This window comes from Helianthus annuus, chromosome 14 (assembly GCF_002127325.2).
Source record: "Helianthus annuus cultivar XRQ/B chromosome 14, HanXRQr2.0-SUNRISE, whole genome shotgun sequence".
Lineage (NCBI taxonomy): Eukaryota > Viridiplantae > Streptophyta > Magnoliopsida > Asterales > Asteraceae > Helianthus > Helianthus annuus.
Genome location: NC_035446.2, coordinates 99,799,051 through 99,816,296, shown reverse-complemented (window position 1 = coordinate 99,816,296; position 17,246 = coordinate 99,799,051). Strand labels below are relative to the sequence as shown.

Here is a 17,246-nt window from a genome sequence, read left to right as displayed (position 1 = left end):
GAAAAGGATTGAAAGACGGGTTTTCATCTATCTTTCAACTCTTTTACACTCAAAAAGGTGAAAACGAGACTTGAACCGATTTACAAATCAATCTAAACAAACACATGGTTCAAGATTCGGGTTCTACCGAGAGATATACCGATTTCGGGTTAAACGTTAAACTTAAGTTCCAAACCGCCTCTGGCCGAGCTTGGGTGATTCCTGCTCGAGTCAGTAGACTAAGTAGGGACTTCAGCTTTGTGGTTCAACTCGTAGTCAAAATATCTCTAAAACATCAACAATTAACGGGAATAACCAAGTGTTAAGTGATAGGTTAACCGAATCGAGAAGCTGGCCGAACGGCTAGGCTGTTCGATCGAACAGCCCAACCGAACGACTACGCCAGCCGATCGACTAGGCTAATCGATCGACTAGCACCTGGGTCCACAAACTCAAAGTGTAATATTGACAGAGTTCTATTCGATCGATCGAGCCACTCGATTGTAATCATTACTACTCGAATCATGAGATACTACACTTCAAAACACTTAGACTTTTCGAAACATTGGGATGTCACCCGATCGAGCATGCCACCCGATCGAGTGACAACTTACCAAGTGTGCAATGCTAACCGATCGGTTGGGCTAACCGATCGAACAGCTGTTCGATCGGCCAACTTGAAAGGTAATGCTGCAAGAACTTCAAAAGTTCAAACCATCATACACAAACACATCTTTCTCATCAAAGGAAGAAACAATCCACTTGAAGGAACCAGCCGATCGAGCCAGCCGGCCGATCGAATGGATGTTCGAACGGACTTTCAAACCAATCGAACAGCCCACTCAATCGAACTGCCGTCCGATCGAATGGTCTACTCGATCCAAGTACATTGTTTACTTTTTCCGCGTTACTCATCGTCGTGTTATCGAACTATTCAGGCTAACCTATTCTCAGTGCTCCTTTCAATCCACAACCAACCACTGTGAGTATACTCGATCCCTTTTTGCTTTCAGCACTTTTGGGTGTTACATACGTAATCTATCAAATTCACAAACAACACAAACTATTTGAACGCTAACCTACTTGCATGTATTACTTGTCTAAATGATTGCTGTTTATTATGTTTACACGTGGAGTGCTATCTGCCTGCTTTAGCAACGTAGTACTATAGTTTGGACTCAGCACCCGTTCACACGGGGGTTGCTAAGGACAATTACTTGCATGGATTACAGTGGTAATCATGTATTGCGAACTGTCTCGGACAGTCAACTCGAAGTCGTTGGTATCGATGGTCCCATGTTGATAATTTACATGCATCGTTTGCCCTTGTGTACGTGCTTGGTTATGCGTAAACTTTCGAACTTTATATGCTATATCAAACTTGTGTGCTCACCTTTACATTATATGTATTGACTTTTATTTTAACGTATGTGACAGGTGTTTAAGCTACTAGCGTGCTAGGGAAGCGAGGCAATAATAAGCTTCTAGGAGCCTGTGACCTTAGGACAGTGTCCACATACCTGCTCCAGGGCCATAATTATCTGTAGATCTTGTACTGGCACCTGTAGTCAGTAAGATCTACAGTTAGTCGTCTAGAAGTTTTAAAACAATATTTAAATTCGGTCTGTAATAATTAAGAATCTGAGTTGTCGGAACAGTTCCCATATTGTTTAGTGGATTTCTATGATAACTTGTTATTATTTGGGACACGGTATGGGACGTGTTATCTAACTGAATTGTATGATAGTTGTTGTGGAAACTTCTGAACAATCTGTTTCGCTCAGTGCCGCGCCCCGATGATTCCGCCATCGGTTGGGGTGTGACAAGCATAGGGCATTATTGCAAAAGTGGTGTAGTGGGACATTATTCCAATAACGCTCATGCAATCACTTCACAATTATTATTATTTTTTTAAACTTTAAATACTTCATTAAATTAAAAAAAAAAATACAATACTAAAAATAAAAAAAATTAAAATCCGATTAAATTAAAAAAAAACACTAGTTTTCGTCTTCGCTTTCTTCACCCTCGCCAACTTCGTCTTCCTCGTCCTCCGTTTCTACCTCTCCCTCAGGTGGTACATACCGAACCGACCATGCGTGGTGTACCAAATCAACCATTAACTGGGAATGGTACGGTTCGTAACGCAACTCTCGCGCATTATTCACTCTTTCTTCCATTGACGCCTGTGGATGGTCCTCTTGAACGGCTTCTGCCACATAATTCTGGCATATTGCCTTTCCTTCGTCTTCCAAAATCATGTTGTGCATGATTATACAAGCGTACATAGCATCTCTCATTTTTTGCTTGCTCCATGCACGACAAGGATTTCTCAAATATTGCCAGCGTTGTTTAAGAACCCCAAAGCATCTCTCTGTCACACCCTGGCTTTTGCGGAAGCGTGGGTTTATTTGGTGTGACTTCTTAATACCATTGCAACAATCATAACTGTAACACCCGGTGTTTTCAAATGTTAAAGTCAAAGTCAAAGTCAAGTTTGACTTCTTTGACTGTAAATAGTCTATTTTTATGCTTTAAATTGTATTATGTGGAGTAAGTGTCGTTAATCAGAGAATCGAAGTAATCAAACGTGTAATCGACGCGAAACGCTTATCGACTTTGAATGGTTGGAAGTAACAATGTGATAAAGTTAATCAATCAATAATCAAGTTAATCGAATCGTCATCAAACTCGAAACTCGAATTATGCGTCCTTGGTATTATTTATACGTGTGTGTGTGCCATATGTGTTACTTGTGCGTGATTACTTTATGTCATGTGTGGTGATCAATCGAATCGAAACTCGAAACTCGAAACTCAAATCGAACTCAATCGAACTAAATCGAAATCGAAATCGAATATGGAATATAGATGCTTGTATGTAGATATAGTAGTTGGGACTAAAAGTAATTTGAATAGGAAACTCAATCGTATTCGTATCGTCTTCAATTGAAATCGAAATATCAGAAATCGTCGCCCGAAACAACCAAAACAGGCTGTTGATCGATCAGGCTATCAGCCGATCGAACAACCCAGCCGATCGGACAGGCTGTCCGATCGAGCAGGCTGTCCGATCGGGATGCCTGGCCGATCAGCCAGCTCTTTCCCCTTTTGGAAGCCTATAAATAGCCCTGTCATTGTCATTCTTTCCACTTTTGGAAACTCTCTGACCGACCAGCTCGTGTTCTTCACTATTTCTCAGATTTCTCTCAATCCCGGTAAGATTTCATCCTAAAACTTGTACGTTTCTGATCTATGCACACTTCTACACCTTTCTATCTTTCGAATCTTGTTTTCTAACCGTGAAATCATCAAGATCTAAGTATTCTAGGATGATCTCATCATGGTGTTCTTCAAGAACTTCATGTTTTGGCCTCAATCCACCAAGAATCACTTGGATCTAACCGATTCCCACGTAAACAAACAAAGATCTTTCCTAGATCTAAACATTTACACGATGTAAAGGATTGGAAGATGGATTTTCCAACTTTCTTTCAACTCTTTTACACTCAATGCCTGCAAACCGGTAGAAACGGAGCTTGAGCCAACTCACTAATCACTCTAGTAGTTGTGTGGTTCAAGATTCGGATTCTATCTACGAGGTTCACCGATTTCGGGTTAAACTTTAGACTCCGTTCCGAACCGTTCACCGGCCGGACTTGAGTGATTCCTGTCCAAGCAGGGAAACTGTCACACCCCAACCAATGGCGGAAACATCGGGATGAGACGAAGTGTGAAGATTGCTCGAGACATCATAACGCTAATAATTGTGACAAGTATTTAAATAACCATTTCATTCCATTTCTAAAGGATCAATTACAAGGCTTTTGAAACAAATACAACAACATGAATAATAAAATAATACAATATGAATACAATTCTTTTTAAGTGTGTATCTAAGCATCCTACTAAGTTCCATGCATCGTCGACATCCACCTGTAACATGTTAAAATAAAGTCAATGCAAAAGCAAAGGCGAGTATACAAGTTTGGTACATACATAGCATAAGATAAAAGTGTGAACAATTCCTCATAGCAAGTATGCGATTCAAGATAAACATTAAATATGGCATGTGTCTAACATATCAAACCAAGAAAACGCAATATGCTCAAGACATAACCTCAAGTTTACGGGCGGGTCGTTAATCCTATAGCGCTACATATGTCAAGGTTTGGCTCGTACGAAGTTAATGATAAGTTCAACACATAAGAATAACCCAAGTTTAAAGTATCAAGCCATCACGTATACAAGCATGTTATAGGAACGTTCATGTGTTTAACAAAAGGTTCATGTGTAAGTTTTCAATAGGTAAACATGTTACACCCCAAAAGTGGTAAAAGTAAAAAGGGGGAAATACGAGTATACTCACATAATTGCTAAGTCTTCCGATTATCCAAGTATGACGAGTTGATGAGATAGGAGGACGGAACACCGAGGTCACCCTATATGGGCAAACGATGGCGCATGAGTAAACAGGATTATGACGGAGGGTTTTGAAGTGGGATTTAAAGTATAACTTGTTGATATATATATGTATAAATTCTAAGTTAATACAGTAAGGGAATTATAGAAGTATTGTCGAAGAATAAATATACGTTTACATTTATTGCTATAAAATTATTTGAATCTGGTACGTTTACAAGTTATATAAAGTTCGGTTTCACGATAAAAATATTAATGAATACAAAACAATAAAGATTATATTTTCTTTATAAAGATATTAGGACTTCGATAGGTTTCGTTTTATAAAATTAACGCGTTACTTTTTACGGAATCTTACGAAAAACGGGCAGAGTTTCCTTTATTTTTAGAACGACCCCAACAACTAAAGTGTCGATTTATTTTCAAAACTCAACAATAACATTCAACGATGTATTATAACTTTCGTCAAGTGTGCAAGGTTGTAAATTCGTTGAAAACTAAACCAATATATAAGATTGTATACAAATCTAGTCATGACACGTTGGTTCGGTTTTTAACTTTGTATAAATAAGTTTTTCTTTTATAAACTTCTTTGTAGATGTATAAAATACAATGTTTCATGCAATAAAGATCCATCCATAAAGTGAAACAGTTGTTGACTACGAAGTAAAACCATAGAGATTTAAATTGAATATGACCTCACATTTTTAACTCATGGTTGATAAAAAAAATTGCAGAAGTGGATTAATAATAGAATACAAAAGTAAGGTTTAGTTTCAAATTTAAGATGAATCACATGTACTCTTTCAACAGTTTCATCTTCTTCGTTATTTAGATGTAACGTCTAATATTTATACATTTATATGTATATATACTAAATGGTTATCACAGAGACTTAAACAAGGGATTTGACGAAATATAACACTAGAAGATTTAAGCGAGCCAAATAGAACAAGAAAATATATATACCGAAAACGATGGTTCTGTCATGAACTCCGACGTGGCGAACTTCAAATCTGATCGGTTTGACCGGTGTTGACCCGAGACCAATGTTGACTTGTCGAACCGAACTAAAACTGAACCGGAACGAGGTCCGAACCTGCTGAACCGAGTTAGCTGCTAACCAAAGGTGACCCGAAACATGAAGCTGACAACCCGATACAAAACTTGAATCAGAACAGAAGCAAATAATTAACCAATTGGAACCAGAAGTAAACTCAAAGTGGAACCGAACCTTAAGATCTTGAACAGAATCGAACAGAAGTTACCGAAGTAGAGGCGGAGCCCGCCACACCCGTCGCCGGTGCTGTGCGACGCCGTGCGTCGCCGCCATTGGCTCCGGTGGCCGGCTGTTCAGAGCGAGGGAGAGGAACAGGGTGATTCAGGGTGTGCGTGTGTTGGAGAAGTAGAGGGGGGCGTCGGAGAGTCGCGACCGGAAACCGCCACCGCCGCCGGTGGTCTCACCGGAGAAGAAACAGGGGGGTGGGGTGTTTAGCTTTAATGAGATGTGTGTGTGAGGTGCTTTTGAGTTGCAGACATAAGGCAAACAGGGGAAAGAACATTATGCGGCTGGTGTGATATAAAGGGATTAGGGTTTGCTTGACTACACTTATATACATAGGGTTGGGTTAATGAATTGCTTGGAACGATGATTTAAATGAATTCAGTGGTGGATAATGTTCGATGTGAAGGCCACAGCAAAGTGGTTATGTGCGTGAAAGTTAAAGCTGGTGACCCGGGTTCGAGTCCCGTGGTCATCAGTTTTGTTTTATATTTTTTTTTTTTTTTAAAAAGAATCACACTTTCATTTAACTAACTATGTTATATTATATCTTAAAAGAACTAACTTTATTAATTAAACTAACTAAGTTATAATGCTTTTTTTTTTTTTTTTTTTAGAAGGAACTAACTTTATAAAACAAACTAACTAGGTTAGTTTACTAACTTTAAAATTTAACGAGACTAACTTAGTTTATAATAAAAAATTAAACTTTTGAATTGTAAAATCAATTAATTTAATTAAGCACAAACCATGAATAAATAACCATTTTTATAACGGATTAGATTAAAGATGAAGGTTTTTTTTTTTTTTTTTCGACGATTATAACGAAATGACTTATACAAGGACCCAAAGTTTTGAAAAATAGGAATATGAACAATGGTTTCTAAATATGGAAAGTTTTGAAAACGCGGAGCGTTACAGTCTCCCCTCCTTTAGGAAATTTCGTCCCGAAATTTATTCAGAAGGAAGACTTGAAAGGGTTTTGGCAAACAGAAGAAGATTGCTTAAAAACTGAGACTTTGGAGTTGGAGACAACAGAGAATGATTGAGAGATAAGGGTGAACGATTGATCTAATAACGATTGTGGGTATAGGAATAGCATAAGTATCATGTAGACAAAAGTAGTGTTAAGGATAGGGTCTCGTCGCGGATAATCGGATAAAATGCGTTTGTGCGTTGTTTAAAGTTGTATTAGGTCTAAAAGGTCTACAAAACACCGAATTTCTCATGGCACGTTCTACGAAAGTTTGGTAACATGGTGAAAACACTTATATATAGGAAGTACCAGCGGCGTATCCACCATGTTTTGACCACATTACGTCTGTTTCGTATTCGGTGTCATGTTACGTTCCGTGTTTTACCATACACAGTAGTACACTCTATGGTTTCTCATACGCCCATCACTATAATCCCGTGTGCACCCGCGATTATATTGACCGTCGCATAATCCGCATAGCTTGTACTAGTCGTGTATGAGTCAGGGTATACATAATTTAAAATTGAGAATGTGTACGTGTAAGAATGTAGTACGTAAGCAAGTCCATGTTTAAGTATGTATGAGACCCACTTAAGCAAATCACTCGGATTACGCTCGCGTATGGGTACGAATGTATGAATCATGAGTTTAAGTATGAATATGCACGTATGTATGAGCATAGATATAAATATGAATGTGAATATAGGTGTAAAACATGAAGGTTAAGTATGAATAAAATATATGTGTATGAATATAAGTGTAACAAGGTTGTGTAAGTGCAAATGAAAACATAAAGCGTATGAATATGAATATGAATACGAATGTAGTATAGACATGATTGTGAGGGCAACGTAAGTGTATAATTGTGAGTGTATGTATTATCGTAAAACGTACGAATTTTGAATCATGAGTATAACATAAACGTGTAAGTGTGAACATAAGTGAATGCATAAAATTTATAAGCATGGATGTAGAAAATAATGATTTTGTTTATCGTATAAATCAAACTACACGAGTTTATGCGCGTAAACGTTTAAAAGTTTTGAGTATGAAAGTAAAGGGGATGAGTGACACGCATGAGATTGTTGTGAAATATTGACTAAAACGTGCAAAATGATATGCGTGTATAGTTTGTGAATGTAAATAGATCGAGTTGTCACGAAATACCGACTCTAGTTTGTGAATGAAAAGGGAGTATTAAACGTCCATTGGTTATGTGGAAAATACTGTGTAAAGGAATGGAAATGCTACTGCGGTTTTAAAAGAGTTTACATGAGTTGAAAATTTGTCGGTTTTTTTTTTTTTTGAAGTTTCCTTGCCCACGTGTTTTAAATTTAATTGGTGTATCGAGCGAGGTTTTGAAAAGTTCTTGGGATTAACAAGCTGGCATCGTTTTAAGTAACTTTTATATTAGAAAGTTTTGAAGTTTATAGATTCTTGAGGAAAAGTTGATCCTTAGAAAAAAGGAATTTGGTATACGAGCTTAGTGATTGTTGAAAAATGTTTCATTGGTTTTGAAAATGAGTTTTAGTAATTGCTTAAATAACACTGGTAATATTTTATAGGTGTGTGCGAAAAAGTTGATTTGATTCTCATTAAAAATAGAAAATCTCTAGTTTGATGATATGTGATGGGTTTGTTTTAATAGTTACGTTGAATACAAAATTCTTGGGCAATGGATTTGTTAGACCGACTAAGTTGACGAGTAGTATTTCGTGAAATTTTGAATATTGAGGAACAAGTGTCTACGGAAAAGTTAAAAATTTCACGTGTGTAAGCTATATGAAAATAGATTGTAGGATAAGAAGTTCATTCATATGAACAATGCATTTTGAAATAATTAGAGGTTTGACTAATGATAAACGATTTAGATGTATAAATGATCGTGTTTACATAACATAGTCTATTAAAAGAAAGTATCGGTAACGATCACCTAGGTAAGGGAATCACCCCTAACCCATTGGTGAGGTCGTTGTAAGATGAGAAAAGGAAGCGGAGTTAATCGTCAAGGTAGGGAAATCACTCCTATCTCGACGATATCTCTCCACTTGTTGTTACAAAAAGAAATATGTAAATAAAATTACGAGAAATTATGCATGCTAATAATGCATAATCGTATGAAAAGTAATAGTATGATGTTGCGCAAAAATGAAATCTCGAAAAAATTGTTCAAAAGTGACAAAAGATCGAAAATAATAAAGCGTAAGCTCGAATAAAACTTGGACGGTTCCAAACGGAACATTGACTAACCAAAGTGGTCGAAAGATCTTTTGAAATTGAGAAACATGCTTTGGCCTAATAGGTGTAATACTCTTACCGATATCTCGGCTAACGGTACTCACCCTTCCAGTTACTACATGTTCCCAATCCATCAAAATTCGAGACTTTGTGGGATTTTTGAAAATCAAGGAGTGGAACTAGTCGACAAGGTGCGGGTTTCACCCCTAACTTGGCGATTTAGTATCCTAAGTGTGGTTGGTACTCGTCGGGTCAAAATTTGATTTCAACACTTTGACGAGTGTCCACTAGAATTCAAAATTTGAATTTCTCCATCAAGGTGAGGATTTCACTCCTAACTTGGTGGTGAATTTCGTGTAAGTAAAGAAAAGTAGAAGGATTGAGAGTCATTCACCAAATTGTGGGTTTCACACCTATTTTGGTGAAGTCGTCTCGTTTGTGTATTATGAGTGTTTTCGGATTTAGAAATACCGAGTAAAATGCATGAGGGAAATGTATGTCAAAGTAATACGCAAATAAGTATAAACACGTAAGAGGGTATGTCAAGAATGGTACATAAATAATGAAATGATAAACCAAGTATTAACACAAAGAGAAATAGGTCGAGAATAATACGTAAAGAATCGAACAACGAAACAAGTATTAACACATAATAAGACAAGCATTAATGCATAAGAATAACATGTCGAATATTACTCACGAGTGATATACATGTTTACAAGAGCATAAATAAGAAACAAATAAAGTGTCACGAAGTAGTTCAGGCAAATCATACGAACAATGCTCTAAAACTATAGACTAGGTAAAAGCATTCCTACTTTTCCTAATTCCCTATAGTTATGGCTCTGATACCAATCTGTCACACCCCAACCAATGGCGGAAACATCGGGATGAGACGAAGTGTGAAGATTGCTCGAGACATCATAACGCTAATAATTGTGACAAGTATTTAAATAACCATTTCATTCCATTTCTAAAGGATCAATTACAAGGCTTTTGAAACAAATACAACAACATGAATAATAAAATAATACAATATGAATACAATTCTTTTTAAGTGTGTATCTAAGCATCCTACTAAGTTCCATGCATCGTCGACATCCACCTGTAACATGTTAAAATAAAGTCAATGCAAAAGCAAAGGCGAGTATACAAGTTTGGTACATACATAGCATAAGATAAAAGTGTGAACAATTCCTCATAGCAAGTATGCGATTCAAGATAAACATTAAATATGGCATGTGTCTAACATATCAAACCAAGAAAACGCAATATGCTCAAGACATAACCTCAAGTTTACGGGCGGGTCGTTAATCCTATAGCGCTACATATGTCAAGGTTTGGCTCGTACGAAGTTAATGATAAGTTCAACACATAAGAATAACCCAAGTTTAAAGTATCAAGCCATCACGTATACAAGCATGTTATAGGAACGTTCATGTGTTTAACAAAAGGTTCATGTGTAAGTTTTCAATAGGTAAACATGTTACACCCCAAAAGTGGTAAAAGTAAAAAGGGGGAAATACGAGTATACTCACATAATTGCTAAGTCTTCCGATTATCCAAGTATGACGAGTTGATGAGATAGGAGGACGGAACACCGAGGTCACCCTATATGGGCAAACGATGGCGCATGAGTAAACAGGATTATGACGGAGGGTTTTGAAGTGGGATTTAAAGTATAACTTGTTGATATATATATGTATAAATTCTAAGTTAATACAGTAAGGGAATTATAGAAGTATTGTCGAAGAATAAATATACGTTTACATTTATTGCTATAAAATTATTTGAATCTGGTACGTTTACAAGTTATATAAAGTTCGGTTTCACGATAAAAATATTAATGAATACAAAACAATAAAGATTATATTTTCTTTATAAAGATATTAGGACTTCGATAGGTTTCGTTTTATAAAATTAACGCGTTACTTTTTACGGAATCTTACGAAAAACGGGCAGAGTTTCCTTTATTTTTAGAACGACCCCAACAACTAAAGTGTCGATTTATTTTCAAAACTCAACAATAACATTCAACGATGTATTATAACTTTCGTCAAGTGTGCAAGGTTGTAAATTCGTTGAAAACTAAACCAATATATAAGATTGTATACAAATCTAGTCATGACACGTTGGTTCGGTTTTTAACTTTGTATAAATAAGTTTTTCTTTTATAAACTTCTTTGTAGATGTATAAAATACAATGTTTCATGCAATAAAGATCCATCCATAAAGTGAAACAGTTGTTGACTACGAAGTAAAACCATAGAGATTTAAATTGAATATGACCTCACATTTTTAACTCATGGTTGATAAAAAAAATTGCAGAAGTGGATTAATAATAGAATACAAAAGTAAGGTTTAGTTTCAAATTTAAGATGAATCACATGTACTCTTTCAACAGTTTCATCTTCTTCGTTATTTAGATGTAACGTCTAATATTTATACATTTATATGTATATATACTAAATGGTTATCACAGAGACTTAAACAAGGGATTTGACGAAATATAACACTAGAAGATTTAAGCGAGCCAAATAGAACAAGAAAATATATATACCGAAAACGATGGTTCTGTCATGAACTCCGACGTGGCGAACTTCAAATCTGATCGGTTTGACCGGTGTTGACCCGAGACCAATGTTGACTTGTCGAACCGAACTAAAACTGAACCGGAACGAGGTCCGAACCTGCTGAACCGAGTTAGCTGCTAACCAAAGGTGACCCGAAACATGAAGCTGACAACCCGATACAAAACTTGAATCAGAACAGAAGCAAATAATTAACCAATTGGAACCAGAAGTAAACTCAAAGTGGAACCGAACCTTAAGATCTTGAACAGAATCGAACAGAAGTTACCGAAGTAGAGGCGGAGCCCGCCACACCCGTCGCCGGTGCTGTGCGACGCCGTGCGTCGCCGCCATTGGCTCCGGTGGCCGGCTGTTCAGAGCGAGGGAGAGGAACAGGGTGATTCAGGGTGTGCGTGTGTTGGAGAAGTAGAGGGGGGCGTCGGAGAGTCGCGACCGGAAACCGCCACCGCCGCCGGTGGTCTCACCGGAGAAGAAACAGGGGGGTGGGGTGTTTAGCTTTAATGAGATGTGTGTGTGAGGTGCTTTTGAGTTGCAGACATAAGGCAAACAGGGGAAAGAACATTATGCGGCTGGTGTGATATAAAGGGATTAGGGTTTGCTTGACTACACTTATATACATAGGGTTGGGTTAATGAATTGCTTGGAACGATGATTTAAATGAATTCAGTGGTGGATAATGTTCGATGTGAAGGCCACAGCAAAGTGGTTATGTGCGTGAAAGTTAAAGCTGGTGACCCGGGTTCGAGTCCCGTGGTCATCAGTTTTGTTTTATATTTTTTTTTTTTTTTAAAAAGAATCACACTTTCATTTAACTAACTATGTTATATTATATCTTAAAAGAACTAACTTTATTAATTAAACTAACTAAGTTATAATGCTTTTTTTTTTTTTTTTTTAGAAGGAACTAACTTTATAAAACAAACTAACTAGGTTAGTTTACTAACTTTAAAATTTAACGAGACTAACTTAGTTTATAATAAAAAATTAAACTTTTGAATTGTAAAATCAATTAATTTAATTAAGCACAAACCATGAATAAATAACCATTTTTATAACGGATTAGATTAAAGATGAAGGTTTTTTTTTTTTTTTTCGACGATTATAACGAAATGACTTATACAAGGACCCAAAGTTTTGAAAAATAGGAATATGAACAATGGTTTCTAAATATGGAAAGTTTTGAAAACGCGGAGCGTTACAGAAACGAGTAAGAACGAAGGTTCCATGGTTTAGCTCGTTGTCAAAATACCTCGATACAACGTCAAACAACCAAGACAGCCAAGTGTTAGGCGAATAGGCCGACCAGGTCAGGATGCTGACCAACCAAGACAGCCAAGTGTTAGGCGAATAGGCCGACCAGGTCAGGATGCTAACCGATCGAACAGGCTGTTCGAACGAACAGCCCAACCGATCGGACATGTCAGCCGATCGACCAGGCCAGCCGATCGGCTAGCAAGTGGTCCCACACTCTGACAGTTTTATGAAGTATGGTATTGAACGAAGTGATGTTCGATCGAACGAGCTGTTTGATAACATTACTCATCGGATCATGAGATACTATGCTTCAACACTTAATCGATTTTCAACTCGTTCGACGTATTGGAGTGCCACCCGATCGAACATGCCGTCCGATCAGGTGACATCCCACTGAGGACCCATTAACTGGTGTACCTAACCGATCGGTTAAGCCGGCCGATCGAACAGACCGTTCGATCGCTCGACCTGAAAGGTAAGGACACTTCAGTGTTCTCAAATACTACAACGAAAACTTCAAAAGGACAAACCATCATACACAAACACATCCTACTCATAGGAAGAAACAATCCACTCGAACAGTCCAACCGATCGAGCCTACCGGCTGATCCAACAGACTGTCCGAACGGACTTTCAAACCGAACGAACAACCCGTTCGATCGAACTTACTGTTCGATCGACCAGGCTGTTCGACCCATTTACACTTGTTTCCATTTTGCGCGTTACTCATCGTTATGCTATCGAACTACTCAGGCTAACCCTACTCTCAAGCGCTCCCTTCAATCCATCAATCAATCGCTGTGAGTATACTCGAACCCTTTTTGCTTTAGCACTTTTGGGTGTTACATACGTTACTTATCTAAATCACAATCGAACACACTACTCAATTATTTTATACGCTAACCGTTCTGCATGTATTACGTGACTAAATGAATGCTTGTTGTTATGTTTACACGTGGAATGCTGTCTACCTGCCTTAACGATGCAGTACTATAGTTTGGACTCAGCACCCGTTCACACGGGGGTTGTTAAGGACAATTACTTGCATGGATTACGGTGGTAATCATGTATTGCGAACTATCTCGGACAGTCAACCCGCAGTCATTGGTATCGATAGATCCATGTCGATAATTAACATGTTTCGTTTTCCTTTGTGTACGTGCTGGTTATGCGTAAACTATTTCGAACTCTATATGCTATATCAAACTTGTATGCTCACCTTTACATTATATGTATTGACTTTATTTTAACGTAAGGTGTTTAAGATGCATTCTTGCTAGGGAAGCGAGGCTAGAATAAGGCGTCTAGAGCCCCCAACAAATAGTTGTCTGTAGCAGTCAATCTAGGGGTCTTTAGAAGCAGAAACAATATTTATAATTCTATTTAAATCTGAGTTGTCGGAACGGAAATATTTGACTGGTTGTTATCTGTAATAATTTATTTTTCTTATTTGGGATACGGTATGGGACGTATCATTTAACTGAGTAATACTAATAGCTATTATGGAAACTTCTGGACAATCTGTTTTGCTCAGTGTCATGCCCCGATGATTCCGCCATCGGTTGGGGTGTGACAGATTGGTATCAGAGCCATAACTATAGGGAATTAGGCTAGACACGACCTAGTCCGGGTTGCTGTCTTAGAGACCTAGACTATAGTTAGGAACCAACAGACCAAGTTTATGTGTTACCTATCGCCATTTCCTGCACTATCACTGCACTCGAATTTTCAAGTAAAGTCAAGTGGTTTAGTCAGTATTAGGTGTGAAAACCGCAAACTCCCGACTAAATTGCTTGATCAATGCTGATTTTATCAAATTATCAATGATTTCCTCATTATTTTCGATAACAAACGAGGAGAATTATACCAAATCAGGAGTGAAATCCCTATTTTGATGAATAATCTCCTCTAATTTTACTAAAACAAGGAAGAAGTTGCTAAGCTAGGGGTGAAACCCTAACCTTGACAACTTGTTCTGAACTTTCCTTTATCCCACCAAAGCCTCGAAGGAGTCCAACGACCTAAACTCACGAGTATGACCTAGGGAATACGTGCTGAATGCCCAAGAATCGAGGCAGACACGCGAATCCCGAAAGTTGAAAGTGACGACAAGTCTACTGTGAATAGTCGAATCGCTTTGGGTAGTCGGTGTCTAATAGCCGCAGACAATCTATCTCTCGATTTTATGTGTTTCGATTCTGAGCCCGCAACCACAGACTCTGATAATTCGTCGATTTTATGTGCTTTATGTGTATTTATCTGTTATGTGCTTAAAATTTTGAAAGTTCCTCGATTTTTGCTATCACTTCGATCGACACACACGACTCGTATTGCTATTCTACCTCAAGACGATAACAAGTCGCTGCAAACCTAGACGATATTATGATACGATATACGCTTATACTACACTCGATATACTATACAATTGTGCTATACCATTCGATGTACTAAACGTGATTGCCATAATCGAACGACACGCGAGCTTTGAATGATAGGTTTCTGTATTCTGACTGTATCTATGCTTATGTGCTTATGTGCTTCTGTGATTCTGTGCCCTACGTGCTTATGTGCTTCTGTGACTATGTGACTTTGATGACTGTGTGTTATGTGACTCGTGTGTATCGTGTTCCTGAGCTTTAGTAAGTAGTAGACGCGTGAGGTGAGATTCGAATGGTTGTGTTGAGTTCTGTGACGATGTCTGTTGCAGACCATGCCATCATCTAGACACCGACATCATCTTACCCGTCAAGGAAAGCGAGACCGTCGTCTTGCTGCTGTCATCGCCAAGCAAGTGGCAAAAGCAGTGAGCGATGTGTACGAAAACGTCAGCAAGTCGTCTGAGGAGTCAAGAATCGAAGCTCCTAAGGATGCTAACAAGACTGTCTTCAGTTTCAAACAGTTTAAGGCATGCGGACCCAAAGAGTTTACCGGGGAAGATGGCCCTACCACTATGTTCCAATGGTTCGACTTAGTCGAAGTCACTCTGCGCCAAAGCGGCTATCCTGAGAATCTCCGTACCCTAAATGCTACCGGCGTTTTCCAGTCCCGAGCTCTAGACTAGTGGACGACCGAGCGAAACAAACGCGGGAATGATGCAGCTTATGAGCTGACTTGGGAAGAGCTAAAGGCCATTATGATGGACGAATTCTGCCCTCCCCATGAATGCCAAAAGCTGGAGGACGAGTTTTGGAACATTAAGCAGAAGGACGGAGACAATGCTGCCTTGACTGCTCGCTTCAAGCAGCTTAGTATCATCTGTCCCGATCAAGTCAAGAAGCCAGACATGGCCATCAAGAAGTATATTCGAGCTCTACCTGATTGTGTTGCCGACTTTGTTCACGCCGCCAAGACATCATCAATCGAGGAGACTTACTTGCTTGCCGCTGAGATCAATGACAAGCAGGTAAAGTCTGGTTTCTGGGATAAGCCATCCAAGTCTCTGCATCAAGCTACCACTGCACCAACCACCGATTCCACTGCTCAGCCATCCAAGTCATCACGCCGAAGGAAGAAGCACAACAACAACAGCTCTAGCAACAAGAACTGTGCTGTCATAACAACTGATGCCCCTCTGCAAGCCGTACAGGCTCCACAACAGTCTCACCACTGACCAGCTCTAGTGACCAACGCGCCGCCAGCAAAGCGTGCATACACAGGTCCCCACCCGCTCTGCCCGAAATGCTCATATCATCATCCGGTGGGACTCGCCTGTCGTTTCTGCGCTCACTGCAACCTCTACGGTCATTTCACTGCGAACTGTCGCTATGGTCCCCGAAACACCGCAGCTTCTGCGGCCGCCCATCAAGCTCTACTCCCAGCCCCTCAAGGCCAACCAGCAACTCAAGCACCCGCGGTCAATGCTCGAGTCTGTTTTACATGTGGTGATTCTAACCACTTTGCAAACATGTACCCGAATAGGGTTGTGAAGCAAGAGCCCCAACAGCAGCAACAAGCAGCCCGTGCCAGAACCTTCAACATCAACGCCCGCCAGGCTCAGGCTGACAACAACGTGGTTAATGGTACGTTCCTTGTGAATGGTATATATGCATCATGTTTGTTTGATATTGGAGCCGATAACTGATGTGGATTAAAATACACATATTTGTCCCGTGTAAAATGTATAATTTTTGTATAGTTTTTATTTGTTTTATTTAGTTTTAGTATTATATTATATTAGTTTGTGTTTTGGCAGGTCCTGGTGCAAATGGAGCAAAAAAGAGTAATATGGAAATGACCAGCCAGTTGGGCAGAGTGGAACGCCAGTATCTGAATTAAATCTTGTAGCTATTTTCCTTGATTGGGTCGAACCCACCTATCTCTATATTATAATATTGAAAAAAGGATGCTCCATAATATTTGTGGTTAGAGTTCAACGAAAAGAAGGAATATTATTCCATTCCACACAATCAGCCATATACCTATACTATATACATCGATTTGAGGGCAACAATAGAAAAAAGATCATGTATACACGGCTGAGGATATTGGATGAATTTTAGTGGGCT

The 17,246-nt window shown here is 38.7% G+C and overlaps 2 long non-coding RNA genes across 2 annotated transcripts; both read right to left on the bottom strand.

Annotated features, from left to right (window-relative positions):
• Nucleotides 1-3,861: 3,861 nt before the first annotated feature.
• On the bottom strand, nucleotides 3,862-5,963 carry LOC110908728. Its single transcript, XR_002574844.2, has 4 exons — nucleotides 5,635-5,963; nucleotides 5,370-5,547; nucleotides 4,348-4,420; nucleotides 3,862-3,914 (listed from the first exon to the last, which is right to left on the bottom strand). It is a non-coding gene; the product is annotated as an uncharacterized LOC110908728 (long non-coding RNA).
• Nucleotides 5,964-9,948: 3,985 nt separating this feature from the next.
• Nucleotides 9,949-12,050, bottom strand: LOC110908727. Its single transcript, XR_002574843.2, has 4 exons — nucleotides 11,722-12,050; nucleotides 11,457-11,634; nucleotides 10,435-10,507; nucleotides 9,949-10,001 (listed from the first exon to the last, which is right to left on the bottom strand). It is a non-coding gene; the product is annotated as an uncharacterized LOC110908727 (long non-coding RNA).
• Between the last annotated feature and the right edge of the window lie 5,196 nt (nucleotides 12,051-17,246).